We start from the raw sequence: 17,862 nt of genomic DNA, 5'->3' as shown, positions 1-17,862 counted from the left end.
GCCTTGTTTTGGGGTGTTTTTTTTAATATTATTGTTTATCCAGTATGTAATGTTGCTTCTGAATTCTGTAAGCAGATTAGTTGTGGACATAAAAATAAACAAAGATGGTACAAAATATAAAGGAAAACTTTTTTCCCCCTCAAATATTTTTCCCCATTTAAATATTTATGTTTTGGCTTTTATTTTTAAAAATCTATTTTCTAAACTTTTTGTTCTTTAACATTCTGATATAATACATCATAAAAATTCCATCTCTTTGGACCTTATTCTCATTTACTTTAAGGCCCTTCACAGTAGTGTAAACGGCCTTAAACCAGAACTCAATTGTCCTATTTTAAGGCCTCTTTATAAAACTCTGGAAGTGTAAAGGGGCTTTAGTGTGAGAATCAGGCCCAAGATGCTTAATGTACAAACATCTAAAAAAGGCTACACTTTTCTTAAGGTATACACCAAAGGGGAATTTTTTCCAAAAGTTCTCATGCTTTCACAGCTGAAGAAACACACTTGTTCTTCAAGTAAGTTAATTCTATGATGTCAATAAGCAACATCTAATAAACATACAGTAATCAAACAAAACAAAAAAACAAAAGAAAACCCAACAACTTACCAATGACAAGGAAGAAGTTTGGTATGGTATGTCATGTTGCAGATGACTGTAACTCATCCAACCTGCAGTCCATTATACCACTCACTGCTGTAAGATTTGCCATAACCGCCAAAATCTTCATAAACAACAACAACAAAAAAACATTCAGATACTGAAATAGAAAATACACATTTCTTATTAAATGTATTACTTTAAATCTCCCAGTTGCTTAAAAACACCGTTCAAAACTGTTACACTATAACCTATTTGATTATTACCATCATCTAGCAGGAAAATGTCTTACAGGTAGTGTTATGCTTAAATACAGTTCTTTCCGATGCTTGTTTTTAAGACTACTTTTCAGGATTCAAATCCTTTATTGTTGATTTGTTTTAAAATAATTGGTTCATAAATCAGTGTTTTTCCCAAGACAGTTCAATTTAGACTAATTTATCCTGATGTCTTTCAGTTCTTTTCCTCGGGAACAGAAACAGCAGAACTTACTGTTAAGGCTCAACATTTGTACATGTAAACTAAAAAAAGTCCATAGTTGTATGCAAGGGGAATCCACAGGTACCTAGGAACAGAGCAGTGCAAAGTTGCTACAGCTCACCCAAGGATCAAGCTCCAAAACAATATGTAAATATTGGAAGTGTGTACAGAAGCAATTGTATGCGATTGCTCTGTAACAGCCCTTCTTTTAATCTCCGTACACGTGGATTAAAATATTTTGCTTCTTAAAAGTTGTTTGCTTCACTCTGTCATTCTCTTTTCACTATTTTAAAGTAAATTCAGCCCTCATGAAAGGTGCCAGATTGAAGATTGATAACTGACCAACAGCTCCTCAACTGCATTTCTTGCACAAAGAGATCCAAGGAAAGCAGGATTTGGCCTATTCCAAGGCCACTTCAAAATGCCTAAATGATTTTGAGAAAAGGGATAAGAGAATTATCCCTTCTCCATGCCCATTCCTTGGTGTCAGCTAGTACTAACCGCAATATGAACACTTATCCTCTAAAAACTGAACTAAGGTTATAGAACAAGGTCTTATCACAGAAGCCTCATAAGAACCATAAACGGTTACACAGATTTATGGTCCATTAAATAAATGTCAGATGGCAAAAAATACTAAAGATATTTGCCTTTACCATTTAGATCCTATATACATGTTGTCTTTAACAAATAAAAATTCATATGAAATCTGTTAAAAGTACTTTTTAGATTTGTCTTTTCTAGATGGGTATGTATTACCCATGCAGTAAGCAATACCTTCACCTTAGTTTTCACTAAACATTACACATTCAAAAGCATCTTCTGGTTTACAGCAATAGAAATGGAAGTGAGTATCGTAAATAGTCTGTGAACTAGGAGTCAGTAGTTAACAGGAATACTCATGTGATTAAGGACAAGTCACTCACAAGAACGAGGGTTTGTAGAAGCAGACTCACAATCTCTACATCTTAGTACCATAGTAAACTGATTCAAGGATATTTGTGCTTATGTTTTTTACTATTTTAATTTCTTCAAGATATTTTTACAGGGTCAAAACCACATGAGATCTGGTCTTTCCATGGTATTTGCACTCTACAGGAGCTGAAATACCATGAGAAGACCTCACTACTCCTGGATGCATTAAGAAAACAAAATTAAAAGAAAAATGAACCATGTAAAAATAAATACCAATACAGGAAAGAATGAATTAACCACCAACAAAAAGCACTTTCATACGGGAGTGGTTCATTTACCACATAATAGTTATTTATTCAATATCAGACCATTACTGTTAGTAAAGCAATTAAAATAAACAATTTCATTTTTATAGAATGCTTGAAATACAAATGTTTTTAAACACACATTTTAACATATCAAAAAAGTCACTTGTAGTCAAAACGTTGTTCTGTCTGCTAGTTAACATACACAGAGGTGAAATAAGAATATAGGATTTATTATGTATAATTGATATCTCTTGTTTCATGTATAAAAACAAAGTACTACACAGAGCCACATGAACGGGAGAGACTCCTGAACACAAATTATGATCCAGCCATCAGATCTGCTTAGGTAGACTCTAGTGCCTATGACGAGCTCCAGCAAGCTCAACAGGCTTCCACATGGGCACTGAAGTCCAGAGTGATTCAGACAGTCTCCAAGGCAAAGGTGCAGCTGTATCTTGGACCTCTTCTGGACAATTCTGGCTTTGTTCAAAAGGTGAAACAAATTGTAGACCCTGCATATAATACCTCCAATGCAAACGGCATGAAAAATTCAAAAAAAACAATGCTGGAATGTCCTCTACAAATACAAGTATAGCAGACAGAATGTGACAGAGCAACTGATTTATTTTCATTTAATTAGATAAGCTATTTCATGGTAAAATGATCATTAATGATAAAAGTAGTCTACAAATGATGTTGTCTATAAAATATATACAACAATTTGACCTGGTATAATATGTTCCAAAAAGTATCTTACACTGACAATTAACTAGAAACCCATGGATATTTTGTATGCATTTCAAAATCAATTAAATAACCTTTGATTAGTTAATTTAAAGCATTCAACAGTCATACAGACAACACTGGTGAGTTCTTTGCTTGTTCTCTCTCTAACAGTTATATAACTATTCTCCAAGTACATCCAAGGTACATGGGTAAAAGACACGTGATTCACTCAAGCAGTTATTCATTCATCCAGTGCCTGAGTATGTATCTGAACCAAAACATATATTTAGCCACCTGATGCATCAGTTTTTATTCACCAAAATGTAACATCAAAGAAAATAAATCTACATAATTTTGATTCCAATAGGGGTGAGCCTGATTAAAAATAGGGGGGGGGGAGGAGAGGTGAAAATTAATGTGGCATTAATCAAAGATGGTATCATTACTGACCTTATGATACCGGAGGAGAAGGTGTTAAAATTTACAACTGGCACACTGCACAAAGATACAGCAGATAAGAAGTTGCCAGCTATTGGTTGTGGAAATCCAAAAACAGCGTGTGTGCATGTAACGTGCTTAGCAGCTTTTTTATGGAAATGGTCTGCATTAGAAGCTTTGTTTACGCTATTCAATCATTTTTAAAATCTCTGATGCTCTCTTATATTTATAAATAATATCTTCCATATATATTATGTTTACATATGTAAAGATAGATATTCCAAGTTAAATCCCAATTTATTAAAAACACATTGAGAAACAACATATATTGCTTGCACACAGCAAGAAAGGAGAATGAATTTATCCCACTGATAATGAACAAACCTGGATCAGATTAAGGTTTTGGCCCAACTCCCTTCTCCGCACCCCTCCCCAGTTTTCAGGGAAGTGTTTATTTGACTAAAACTCAAAATTTTCTGTGGAAGAAGGCTCCATTTTCTGATAAGTACTATCTATAAGGCAAATTATAAGGCAAACAGTAAACTGAAACCTCAAGGGAGACAGCTGGTGAGTTATGATTACTGCTTCTGAATGGCTAAGAATTGGGCAACTTCTATTATTTGATATCCTGTCTCCCCCTAAACCCTTAGTCTGACCTGTGTGCTTATATCAGCCATCTGGTTCCCCTTGTCTTTTAAACTATGTGTTAACTGTTTATGCAGGGACTGTGATTTTCTACATGTTTGTACAGCACCTAGTATAGTACGGTCCCAGCCTGTTTGGCTTCTAGGCACTACCATAACACAAGTGTTAAAAAACTCCACCACCATCACCACCAAATTAATGTTGTTTTATCGATTTTAAATGTAAGTATACATATTTTAAAGCTGTTCTACGATATACCATTAACTTGCTGGATAAGTCTATACAGCTTTAGCAATAAGATGAATTAACTAGAATGGATAACGTATGACAATGTGTGGAAAAAGGATCACTGGGAGATCCAAAGGGTAACTATCATTCAAGTTAGGTTTTGAACACAAAATCAACTGCTGAGAGACTGAAGAGCACAATATTGTTTCACATTTTCTCTTTCCAGAAGAAAGGAATGTCAGCAGAAAACATGTAATGCATTTTCAAAGAACCTGATTGTTCAGCTATATCTTCAACATATAGTATGTACTCAACGAAGCTGAATAATTATGGTGATTTAGCTAACAATGCTTTCAAAGTTATTGTTTCTTTTATCTGTCTAAGTATAAAGGAAGAGGCAGCCGCTGATACAGGGGACTATCTTTTTTCCTCCTCAAATCAATATATGGCAATGTCTCTACTTTGTCATGATAGGCCAGTTTTTTTCCATCACTAAGGCATTAAGTGAAGTCAAAGGAGTAAATTTTTAACTGGGCCAAAGCTCCACTCAGTGTAATGAGTGCAGAGGGAGGAGTGGGACAAGGGAGTCGCCTCAGGCAGGCAGCAGTGGCTCTACAACCCTGCACCATCTATTTCTTGTACAAGTTAGAGCAATTGAGGACCTGCTCTAATTTACACCAGCGGTACAAGAAACCTGAAGTTAGCTTTCGTTCCACTCTGCCTCACCTATGATACCCTACTCCTCTCCATACCAGAGGTAGTAAAGCTGTCCTTACCACCTCCGTCAGCTTTATAACAAATTTCCCCTTGTCATAAATATAAAGGGAAGGGTAAACCCCTTTGAAATCCCTCCTGGCCAGAGGAAAAATCCTCTCACCTGTAAAGGGTTAAGAAGCTAAAAGGTAACCTCGCTGGCACCTGACCAAAATGACCAATGAGGAGACAAGATACTTTCAAAAGCTGGGAGGAGGGAGAAAAACAAAGGGTCTGTGTCTGTCTGAATGATGCTTTTGCCGGGGACAGAACAGGAATGGAGTCTTAGAACTTTGTAAGTAATCTAGCTAGGTATGTGTTAGATTATGATTTCTTTAAATGGCTGAGAAAATAGCTGTGCTGAATAGAATGAATATTCCTGTCTGTAAAAAGAAAAGGAGTACTTGTGGCACCTTAGAGACTAACCAATTTATTAGAGCATAAGCTTTCGTGAGCTACAGCTCACTTCATGAAACCTATTCCTGTCTGTGTGTCTTTTTTGTAACTTAAGGTTGTGCGTAGAGGGATTCTCTATGTTTTGAATCTAATTACCCTGTAAGGTATTCACCATCCTGATTTTACAGAGGCGATTCCTTTACTTCTATTAAAAGTCTTCTTGTAAGAAAACTGAATGCTTTTTTCATTGTTCTAAGATCCAAGGATTTGGGTCTGTAGTCACCTATGCAAATTGGTGAGGATTTTTACCAAACCTTCCCCAGGAAGTGGGGTGCAAGGATTTTGGGGGGAAAGACATGTCCAAACTATGTTTTTTCAGGAACCCAGATGAAGTTTGGTGGTGGCAGTGGAAATTGCAAGGGCAAAGGGTAAAATTAATTTGTATCTTGGGGAAGTTTTAACCTAAGCTGGTAAAAGGAAGCTTAGAAGGTTTTCATGCAGGTGCCCACATCTGTGCCCTAGAGTTCAGAGTGGGGAAGGAACCTTGACACCCCTCTACAAATAAAATTAGAATTTTCCCACCAGAATACAGAATACTTTGCATCACATAAGCAGCAGAAAGCCGACATAATAGACAAAAAAATCTGGTAGTTTCTGTTGTCTAGCAAAAGTAGGCATTCATATGTTTAATGGCATTTGCATGCATTTATATTTATTTTACTTGAAAGTGTCAGCTACTGAAGATGACCTTTCCCCTATATGCTGTTGATTATTCTGGAATGACATTCAAGAATATCCAATGCAGCTACTGATATTCTCATGTTTTTTTTCTTATAAATATGTAACTTACCTGAAATCAATATCCCTCAAAAAGTGTGCCTTCACTTACATCCATATGGATTTGGAGGAGGTAGGGTCATATATAGAAGAAGAGAAGGAAACGGTGAAAAGCTCAAGCAGTATTTGTACTACAGAACATTAATATTTGAGATACACTTATGTTATTAAAGTGAAAGGAGGAAGACAACTAGAAAATGTTGCATTTACCCTTCCCTAAGGTTCAAGAACAAAGTGCAGTACAAGTGTCTCTGCATATTCCTAGAGAGCAACTAGTAAACTGTCATTGAATTGGGGTTAATTGACAATAAATGTCTAAATAACTGGGACACACTGAAAATATCAGCTCTCCTGGAAAAAAGAGAGTTTAAAATATTATCTTACATTATATTGTAATATTATCTGCCTGGGAGAAATACAGTTGAAACAGCCAACTTCCTCATGGCAGTTTCTTCTTAATGCATGTCAACTTCAGCTATGTGCACTTGGATTGAGAAGTGCAGGGATGACTCAGATTCTGTTTTTAACTTTCTCACTAGGGTCATTCATTCTCCTCTTCACCGCTACGTAGAACACCCAAGTTGGTGCAGCAAATACCCGCTACGCACACTAATTGGGATTATGAAACTTGAAAAGGAGCTGGAATTCTCAGGAACAAGAAAAGAAGAAAAATAATAGAAGCTTCAAAATCTATTTGAGTTACTGGATAAAATCTTATTGTATAAGGTGAGGTAAACTGTCAATAGGCTGACATTATAAGAGAGAAAATGGGACATCAAAAAACTATAAAATATGTACCAGGTTGTCATAAATATAAAGGGAAGGGTAAAACCCCTTTGAAATCCCTCCTGGCCAGGGGAAAACTCCTCTCACCTGTAAAGGGTTAAGAAGCTAAAGGGAACCTCGCTGGCACCTGACCAAAATGACCAATGAGGAGACAAGATACTTTCAAAAGCTGGGAGGAGGGAGAGAAACAAAGGGTCTCTGTCTGTCTTTATGCTGTCTTTGCCGAGGATAGATCAGGAATGGAGTCTTAGAACTTTTAGTAAGTAATCTAGCTAGGTATGCGTTAGATTATGATTTCTTTAAATGGCTGAGAAAAGAATTGTGCTGAATAGAATAACTATTTCTGTCTGTGTATCTTTTTTGTAACTTAAGGTTTTGCCTAGAAGGGTTCTCTATGTTTTTGAATCTAATTACCCTGTAAGGTATCTACCATCCTGATTTTACAGAGGTGATTTCTTTACTTCTATTTACTTCTATTTCTATTAAAAGTCTTCTTGTAAGAAAACTGAATGCTTTTTCATTGTTCTCAGATCCAAGGGTTTGGGTCTGTAGTCACCTATGCAAATTGGTGAGGCTTTTTATCCAACATTTCCCAGGAAAGGAGGGGTGCAAGTGTTGGGAGGATTGTTCATTGTTCTTAAGATCCAAGGGTCTGGGTCTGTAGTCACCTAGGCAAATTGCGGAGGCTTTTTACCAAACCTTGTCCAGGAAGTGGGGTGCAAGGTTTTGGGAAGTATTTTTTGGGGGAAAGACATTTCCAAACAGCTCTTCCCCAGTAACCAGTATTAGTTTGGTGGTGGTAGCGGCCAGTCCAAGGACAACGGGTGGAATATTTTGTACCTTGGGGAAGTTTTGACCTCAGCTGGTAAAGATAAGCTTAGGAGGTTTTTCATGCAGGTCCCCACATCTGTACCCTAGAGTTCAGAGTGGGGGAGGAACCTTGACACAGGTGACAAGTTTGAAATAACACTAAAACAAGTGCACAACAGTTGCTGGCACCTTTAGCTTCCTTGGTGCTCATCAACCACTGCCATACAGAAGAGTCACGTGCTTCCCAGACAGCACATCTTGTTAGGCTGCCCTGTAGGGAATGGAATGCGCTCAACTCCTATGGGTATTGAGTGTCTCATTTCACTAAATGACTCTTCCAGCTGATTAATGAATAGCATTGATGGACTTCCTCAGCCAGAAAGTGAGTGGAAATATTAAGGGAATTTGCAGGTGGAGGTTAAAGCTAATAAACATAAGGAGTTCTGACAGCACTGTAGATGCTCTGAAGAAAAGATAAGAATAAAAAAAAGGAGAGGCAGTCAGTGTGAAAAATCACAGATCCGACCACAGTATTTTACTTCATTCATGTGAGTTTTAACATACAATGATCCTTATCTTCTACATTATAAGGGATGATTTAGTGAGTGAATGAAATATAAGTGCAACTTTACCAACATTAAATCTAGGTTGGTGATACACTACCAATTCATGGGGCTGCCAGCTTAGAAAGATAGCTCTGGGGAAAAATTAACAATTCAAATCAGGGGATACAAGAAATAGAAAATGGCTCTGTCTCTTGAGGATAGGGAGCCATCTGGCCCATTTATAAGAATATTCTCTCCAATGGGTCAAAGAACAATGGAGATACTGGCTGCAGAGTCCGCAACTTATTTCCTTTTCATTGCCAAAAAACAGTACTGGAAGTGGCATCCTGAAAGTAGGATAGAAATCAGAGGAAACAAGGACAAAAAGGGATTGTTTTCAGAATGTTTTCCTAGAAATAGACATGTTTACAAACAGATAGCAAAATACCTAAACAAAAGAGCAATTTTGCAAGGAAGACTAAGATGCAAACGATATAAATTGGCTTTAAAGTTTAAAATAGCTTGAAGGTAAACATTTTTTTTTTGTCAATTGATAACAAATGCAAGCCTTCAAATTGCTAAAAAAAGTAACCTAACAGATGTTCTCACTTACTGAAACATAAGACAAGTCTACAAAAAAACCCACAATATTCAAATCACATTACTGATTTCATATAACCAATAAAAATAGATTTTTGAGAATGTATTTTTATTACATTTTAGCCCACATCTCATTGCAAGTTAACCCCAGGCAATGAGAAAAATCAGTATCCCCTCCCCAACAAAATTAACACAATGCTCCGCTGACCAAAAGATGCTGGCAGCCAAAACTTAATGTACTCCTCTGCACTATTCTCATCCTTTGCTATTAGGGCCTAAGAATGTCCTACTTCAGGGAGTAACAAGATATTGGGAATATTTTTCTACTAATGTGATAAAAACAAATAAGATAAATTCTGATACTGCAGTATGTACTGTACTCTGCCATGTGGTAGTTTTATTAGCAGTAATTAATTGTTTTTATATGTAATTTATTCTCATAAAAATGTATCCTAAACCTATAAAAGCTAACATAAACAACTGCATTAGGCCTAAATATTGAAGAAGCTTCCAAAAAGAAGCAAGAGTATACTGGGTATGAGATGATACTTACAATATAAACAACATTAGATAAGAATATATCTTAAAGGTATAGGATTTCTGCTTTATTTTACAAAAAATGTGGCTACTTGGTCCATTTAGTAGGACATTTTTTTTTAAATATAGTCATTATTACATATGCCTTTATTATAGGTGAAGCAGAGGAAGAAGCCCATAAATTAGTTTTTCCCCAATACTTTCAAGTATGAAACCATTTCAATTACAGCAGAACTCAGAATTACAAACACCAGAGTTACGAACTGACCAGGCAACCACACACCTCATTTGGAACCGGAAGTATGCAATCAGGCAGAAGAAAAGAGAGAGAAGAAGAAAAAGGTAAATATAGTACAGTGTTAAATGTGAACCACTAAAAAAAAAAAATAGAAGGAAAGCAGCATTTTTCTTCTCCATAGTAAAGTTTCAAAGCTGTATTAAGTCAATGTTCATTTGTAAACTTTTGAAAGAACCGTAACGTTTTATTCAGAGTTATGAACATTTCAGAGTTATGAACAACCTCCACTCCCAAGGTGTTTCTAACTCTGAGGTTCGATTGTACTTATAACTTTGCCAAACTTTAACTCTTTGGTGAGAAGATTTCCATTCCAGGAGTCTTATTTTTTTAGAAAGTTTTAGCAAAAATGGTTCAGATGTTTCTAGGAGTTAAATTAGGGAAAATATGTTGTTTTGCCCTCATTAATGAATTGGTTGCAAGAAAGTTATTTTTTAGAAGCTCTAATGCTGCTACACTTTTTATCCAGCCCCACACAGCACCTACATTTGTCTGGATTGAACACATATCATCTCCTACAGAATGACTCAACAGGCTCCATCTAGGGAAACAGGATGGTCAGCAGGGTTTTCCCTGCAATTGCTGCTCCAGAGAATCGTAGAACATTAGGATTGGAAGGGATCTCAGGAGGTCATCTAGTCCAACCCCCTGCTCAAAGTAGGACCAACCCCAACTAAATCATCCCAGCCAGGGCTTTGTCAAGCCAGGTCTTAAAAAGCCACTAGACACCTGAACAGATAGCTAGAAGACACTCTCCTGTGCTCTCAGTACTTCACTTCAGGGTGCCCACTCAGCGAGGAAGAGGAGAAACCGATCTGAAAACACGAGGTGTTAGGAATCAGGGGGAGGAGTTCTGAGGAGGAGATTGCAGGAGCCAGAGGGGGGTGAGAAGCAGAAAGGGAAAGAGGATCAGTAGCCAGAAGTGGGCGTGGAAAGCAGAGGGAGACAGGTGGGCAGTGTGTGTAGATTTGAATGGGTTGGCTGGAGTGGGAGAAAGATAATCAGAAGAGCATATCCCCTCCAGAACCTGGAATTTGAGCCCTGAGTCTCAGCCACTCCTCTGCTGTCAGCAAATAACTGTGAAACCCACTCTCAATCTGTGTTTTATCATCCTCTAGTGCCTGATCCACATTCAGCCTATTACTGCTACCAGTTAATCTGTTAGCTCAAATGGAATAGTTCTGTCCTTAGAGCTAAAAATCCAAATCCTATTGATGAAGCAAGCTGGGGGCCAACAAAGTTCTATGTGATAGAATTTCTGTTTGCTATGATGATATTTTTTCCACTTTGCTAAAAAAATAAATGAGACATTAAATCCCCAAAGTGAGTCTTGAGGGCAAAAATTGTGTGAAAGTCAGACACTACATCCATCCAACATCTTGACAGATGAAAAGAAACATGACAAAGTCAGACAGTCAGTCAATGGTGCTTGACAGTAGTGTGGGAAAAGAGCCCAAGGCAGACCTTCCCACAATGGCTACTCGCCAGATGGAGATTAGAGAACACACTGCTTCTCGGCTCACCTGCAGGCCTCAGCCTGGGCTCTCTGATAGCTCTCCGCAATGACTGCGCTAGCCTTGTCCTGGCTTCTCCAGACTAAGCAGTTGTGGGCAGGGTTCTGCCAGTTGTCATTGAGAATGCTGAATTTCTTCAGACCTTGCTGGACCTTATTGTTGTATTGGTGAATTGGCCTTCCTCTGCGTCACAGGCAGTTCTTGAGATGACCACAGAGTACAGCCTTCGGGAGACTATCTTGAAGCATATGCTCCATGTGTCTCAGCCAGCAAAGCCTGCATAGACTGTAGGCTGGTTCTCTCAAAGACCTTGTTGTTAGCCACCCATTGGTCCCAAGTGACTCCAAGGACTTTTCTGAGACAGTGAATGTGGAAGCTGTTCAATCTCTGCTCCTGCTTGGAATATGTGACCCAGCTTTCACAGCCATAAAGGAGAGTACTGCGGACCCAAGTCTGATAAACGGAGACTTTCATGTTCAGGGTTAGCAGCTTGTTGATACAGACATGTGAGGTAAGTTTGCCAAAGGTAACAGAGGCTTTGCTGATTCTCACATCAAGTTATCTATCAAGGCTAAGTGAGCTGGTTAAGGTTGAGCTAAGATACAGAAGCGATCCACATTCTCCAGAGTTTCATTATTGACATAGATTTTAGGTGGGATGTTGGTACCCTGTGACATGACAACTGTTTTCTTGATACTGGTTACTATGCCAATCTGAATACATGCATCAGAGAACTTATTCATCACGTGAGTTAGAGACAAATACACTGCCATCTTCAAAGAGCAAATCCCGAATAGTGACCTGGGTGACATGCCTTTTGCTCTGAAATATTCTGATGTTGAACAAGCTGCCATCTAACCTTTATTTAATTACTACACCAGATTGACTGTTTCCAAAAGCATACTTACGGAGAATTGGGAAGAAGATGCCAAAACTGATAGGCCCTAAGATGCAGCCTTGCTTCATGCCAGCATTAATGCTAAACTCAGATGATGTTTCATTTTCATACTGGATAGTTGCCTTCATTCCCTCATGGAACTCCTTAAATAGGAAGAGCACTTTGTGTGGACAGCCAGTTTTCGACAGGTATATGCCATTCCTGCTAACTCTGTCAAAGGCCTTGCTACACAGAGAGGTGCCTGTTGTTCACAGCATTTTTCTCGCAACCAGCGCATTGTGAAGGACATGTCAGTCACGGAGCATCTGGCTCTCAGGATAAGTTCTCTCAGCAAGGACTTGAGTCTTTTCAGCAGGACCCTCATAAGCACCTTGCTGACCACACTGAGCAGAGATATCCATCAGTAGTTGTTACAGTCTGCTCTGTCCCCTTTATTTTTTGTAAAAAGTGATTATGTTTGCATCTTTCAGACCTTGGGGGTTTCTTCCCAGGAGGCACAGAGAAGCTCCTGGACGTCGCTCACAGGCTCTCTTCCTGCCCTGCCGTTAGGTGCTCCGGAGACATCTGGTGGTTGCATGCTGCTTTCCCAGGCAAAACCTCTTTGATAGCTTTCTCCACATCAGTGGCTCTCAAAATTATTTATCATTGTGTGCAGCACATGCAGCCCACAATGTGTTATCTGGGCCCCAGGGGCCAGGTGGCAGGGCAGCAGCAGCCCAGACCCCAATCCTGGACCCCGGACTCCTGCCATGCAGGGACGGCCAGCTGCCTGTCCTGGATCCCCAAACCTGAAGGGCTGGGTGGCAGCCCTGGATCCCTGACCCCACCATGCTGGGCAGCAGGGCAGCCCAGAGCCCACCATGCCAGGCAGTTGGGAACCCAGACCCTGCCATGCAGGCCAGCCTTTAGCATACAGATGAGCGGGGCCACAGCTGTGTGCTAATCGGGCCGCATGTTGCGAACCGCTGCTCTACATGTTCAAGAGTTGGTGTTTGGTCCAGTCCCTGCATCTTTGGAAGCTGGGGGATGGCAGCTAAGACAGTATGACAGATAAAGTCATCCTTTGAGTAGAGTTCTTAGTAATGCTCAGTCCATTGGTCAAGTTGTTCTTGCCTGTCAGTCAGGATGGTACCATCTTTTGTTTTCAGGTTTGCAGTCTTTTTACAAATTGAACCACGTGCCTCTTTGATTCCATCATAGGTACCATGAAGTTCCCTCTTTCAAAGCAGGTCTGAATCTTTTTTGGATAGGCCTTGCCAATAGTTCTGGGCACATTCTCTGGTGGCTTTCTGGACTGCAGCCTCTTTGAACTTAAGATTTCTGGACTTATTTGGTTGTTGAAGTAAAGTTAGGTGAGCTTGCTTTTTCTTTCCTATGAGTGGGAGCAGCAGATATTCTGATGCTGCGAATCAGTCAGGTTGTTTTTTCTTTGTTGTTCCAAAGAAATCCTTTTCAGCAGCCAGTGTCTTATTCTTGACATTTTCCCACAAGATGTCATAATCAGGGGAATCAAGTAGATCTTTTTCAGAAACACGCTCAAGCACACATTGAAACTTTGCATATGTGTCAGAGTCCTTCATGTTAGTGATGCTGAGGTGAGATGCGTCTTTTGAATTCACATATTGGATCTTTTTATGATGTAATTGGAGCTTTGTCCTGACAAGGGTATGGCCAGCGTTGCAATCAGCGCTATGCATTGGTCAAGCATGTGGTACATCGTGAATGTTTCTGTGACAGATCAAGGTGAGGTCAAGTTGATGCTAGTGTCCTGAGCGGGTTGCCTCCATGTGATCTTGCTGCTACTGTTGCCAGCAAAATAGGTATTTGAGACTATCAGATCACAAGAGGTGCAAAGCTCAAGGACACACTGGCCATTTTTGTTGATGCTACCTGTGCTGTGTTAGCCAATGATGTATCCCCAATCTTTGCAGTGATTACCCACATGGGCACTGAAATCACAGAGTCTGTTCCTCAGGGGGAGATTCTTGAAGAAATCACCGAGTCTGTTCCTTAGAGGGACATTCTTGAGGATTTGTTCCAGTTGAAAATAGAACTCCCCTTTTTGCTGTTTGGAGTAGTCAAGTATTGGCCTGTAGATGGACAGAAGAGTCTGGGTTCCAGAGTTCATATTCCTATCCAGCCACTTGATCCTCTCATTGATAAATACCAGAAGGGTAAATGCACAGAGGACAGACTTCTTGACAGCAAAACTGACAGTATAACCTTGGTTCATTTTCCGGTTTCCCAGACCAGCAGAAGTGGTAATTTACTTCATCTAGTGATCCAGTTTCAAAAAGACCCATCTCACTGAGGGCTGCAATATCGACTTCCAGTAGTTCTCTGTCAATTATGGCTGTTTTCTGAAATTCATGGTCTTTCAGTTTAAGGCCGGTTAGCATAGTGCAAACATTCCAACAAGCAATAATTAGTTTAGAGCCAGGAAAGAAGTTGGAAGGAAGCTTTTTAGCCCACCTTTTCTAGGGCTTTCCATGAATTGGGATATGCAGGCCACTCCTACATAGGGCTGCTTGGACATCTGAGTGGCTGCTGAATGCCTGGGTTCTTCCCCACCAGGCCGAGCAACCATCAAGCACAGACCTTTGATGTTTATGCCTAGGCAAAACAAAGAAGGAAGGGGTTGCCATAGGCCTTCCACCTTCTCTCTTGGCAGGAACTATAGAACTCTAACGGCAAGATGACGATCAAGATGATTGGTACAGGCCTGCTGCAGCTTCTAGCTGGACCACCACTCTGAGATGAAGGAAGTATCTGCCTTATCGCAACTGCGCCTTTTCTAAATGGCTGTGGTCCCGGTAGTGTGGGTACCATTGGCCAACAGGATACTGGCTCATCCTTTTTCTGGGGACATTTCCTACACCCAGGGGGTTCCACTACCCTGTCCTTGTGCACCATTGGGGCTTCCCAAGGGGAGACAGGTTTATTGATTGGCACTGGTCACTCGCCATTGCATCGCTGGCTGTACCGTCTACACATCCAGTGGTGAATCCTAGAGGAACCAGGCAGAGATCAGTCTGAAAGTCAGACACTAAACAAGAAAATCATGAGGAACCTTGGCACAATAGCCCAAAACAGAAAAAAAGCAAAATGCAGAGAAATGCCTTCAGACAGTCATAGCAGCAATAATATTTCCCTTTAAAATATCTATAAAAACGAGACCACAACTTCAAAGCTGAAACAAACATGCTTTCTTGACAGACGACAAAGTTTTGCTGCATGGGGATAAGTGATTAGAAATTCCCTTCTTCCCCCAACCATATGCCTGTCACATCTACTGAGCTGCATGGCTCTGGTGCAGAGCTACTGGTAATAACAAGGCCAATGGCTCCAATTTTCAATACTGGCTGCTCGTCAGCTTGCAAATAAATGGTCTTTAATTGACCCTCCAAAGCACTGCTTGTGGGATAATCAATATTACTACACCACCTTTCCCACCCTTTAAAATAAGGCAATTGCCAAGGGTAGTAGTATACCACGCCAGCTGCCACTTATGAATTAACTCATCCAAAAACATGAGCAGAGAACTGTTTCAAGGCTGGTGACATTAAAATGTAAAACATAGTTCACCACTCTTTTCTCTATGTCCTATCAATTTAAAAATCTCTTAACAAAACAATTATTGTAATTTAATAAAATCTGAACCAACAAAGAAAGATGCTTTGATTTAAATGTAATTCTGTGTGTGGTCACAAATTTATCCCTGTATAGTTATTATTCAAGATAGTTATATTGTACTATGCACAAAGGAATGTAAATTTATAACTGTGTTTTATACAAAATAATAATATAACTGTGTTCCTAATACATCCTTTACAAAACACTGAATTGTAATGTTTTATCTTCAAGTGTTTTAATCAGGGCACAAAGAGATAGCCAGGAATTTTTCCTGGTACAAAAGTAGTTGCTGTCCTTCAGAGCACATTAATATAAATTTTATTACTATTAAATAGTAAATGAAGAGATTTACATCCTTGTCATTCAGACACAATTTGGTGGTGCTCTCTGTGAGTTCTTGCCATCTCTCCTGTAAATATACATCTTTTCAGACACGCCAAAGTTTTGTTGTTTTGTTTTGTTTTATTTGAGAGATTCCGCTTAAGCAGGGACAGTCAAAGCCTGTCATTTTGCAAAATATTTTTGAGTTTTGCAAAACTAATTTGATTCATGAGCCATTTTGTTTGAAATCTTAAACCAGGTAGTTTGTTTTCCAAAGACTGAGTCAAATTTAAGAACAAAACAAGATGATTTTTTAGCCAAAGGGAAGCTTCTGTTGTATTAGAAATAAAACACTGCTCTCCAAAACTAAGCTTGTAACAAGAAATGCCTTACATATTTTATTAAATAGCATTTCTGTTTTTGATCAGAATTTCTCTCTTTTGTTTCCCCTTCATTTTTCAAAGGCTATTTGTTTTTCACTCTTCCGTAGTCACTACTAAGTGTTTTTTTTTAAACTGAAAAATTAAGCATGTCGATGCATAAATCACAGAAAGGCAAGATCTGAAATACAATAAATCCAAAACACCTTTATAATCATAAAACACAGAAGGATAGTCCTACATTAAGCCTAGTTCTCTATTGTAAACAATAACTAAGAAACAGAAATATAAAATAAGGATCTGTCTTCTGTCTTAGGCATTTCTACTGTGTCTACTACTACAGTACCTAAGCACTATCACACCACTGAACACAGAAGTTCAACAATCCAGAAATAAACCATGACCATGCAAAGAATAAAAGTATCAGCTTAAATTTGGAAATTATGAACTAAAACAAATGAATGGCTAGTAGTAAATAAACTACAGCACTGATTCTGTTAGAATGTGCTCCATTTTCCCCTCTTTTGTCAATATATAATTTAGATCCCATTATGTTCATGTAGGTTTAAAAGTAGGTAAAATAAATTTACCTAGCGCTAATCCTCATTTTCTCTAGAAAGGTTTTCAGCTTTTTAAAGAAATCTCAGCTCCAGTGATTTTATCCTGAGGAAAGTGGATGTGAATAGGGGAGAGAAAAAGAGGCATGAGGTAACTGATTGCACTATGTTTTTTGTTTTAGATGGAGAGGATAGTATCGCTTTGGTTTTAACTGACAACACACTCAGGAAATTTCCTTTGTAACTCATCTTCATTGAAGGTGATGTTGATAAGTTTGTTGCCTATACTGACAGTTTAGTCAAGCAACTTACCAATCACTGGAGAAGAGACAAAGGAGTTGAGGAGCACACATCTCTTTCCGAAGAAGCCATTGCAGCTGCCAAAAGTTACCAATAAAGAGTAGAAAACAAAACTTAGATGTTGGAAAAGAAGCTCAACAATCTTGAAAAGGGTGGATGAAGAAAAAAAAAGGCAGAATCATCAGGATTCTAGAGGCAGCTGTCTCCTCTGAAACCTGACTTCTACAGGTGGAAGATCTAGAAGGTAAAAAACATTTAAAGTGGATTAACTATCTGGACTTAGTTCCAAGATTTTTCCAATAAAAATCAACACACATCAATTAATATCTACCTCTGTAACTGCTATGATCACAGTTAAAATG

General features: G+C 38.9%; 1 protein-coding gene across 2 annotated transcripts in view; it reads right to left on the bottom strand.

Moving 5' to 3' along the window:
- The window catches only part of CHRM3 (cholinergic receptor muscarinic 3), a gene marked incomplete at its 3' end in the record, with an annotated part of 322,380 nt that extends 304,809 nt beyond the window's left edge, over positions 1 to 17,571 (bottom strand). The window contains exons 1-2 of one of the 2 annotated variants that reach the window (XM_084625192.1): positions 17,513 to 17,571; positions 608 to 722 (exon numbers count right to left, since the gene is read on the bottom strand). Of the gene's footprint in view, positions 1 to 607; positions 723 to 1,090; positions 1,179 to 17,512 lie in introns of those variants that run through there. The other variant, XM_084625191.1, reaches the window with a different exon arrangement.
- Positions 17,572 to 17,862: the final 291 nt, after the last annotated feature.

Source organism: Lepidochelys olivacea (genome assembly GCF_965140295.1).
Source record: "Lepidochelys olivacea isolate rLepOli2 genome assembly, chromosome: 3".
NCBI classification, from domain to species: Eukaryota; Metazoa; Chordata; order Testudines; family Cheloniidae; genus Lepidochelys; species Lepidochelys olivacea.
Note: the sequence above shows the minus strand (reverse complement) of the source record. Positions and strands in the feature narration are given on the sequence as shown.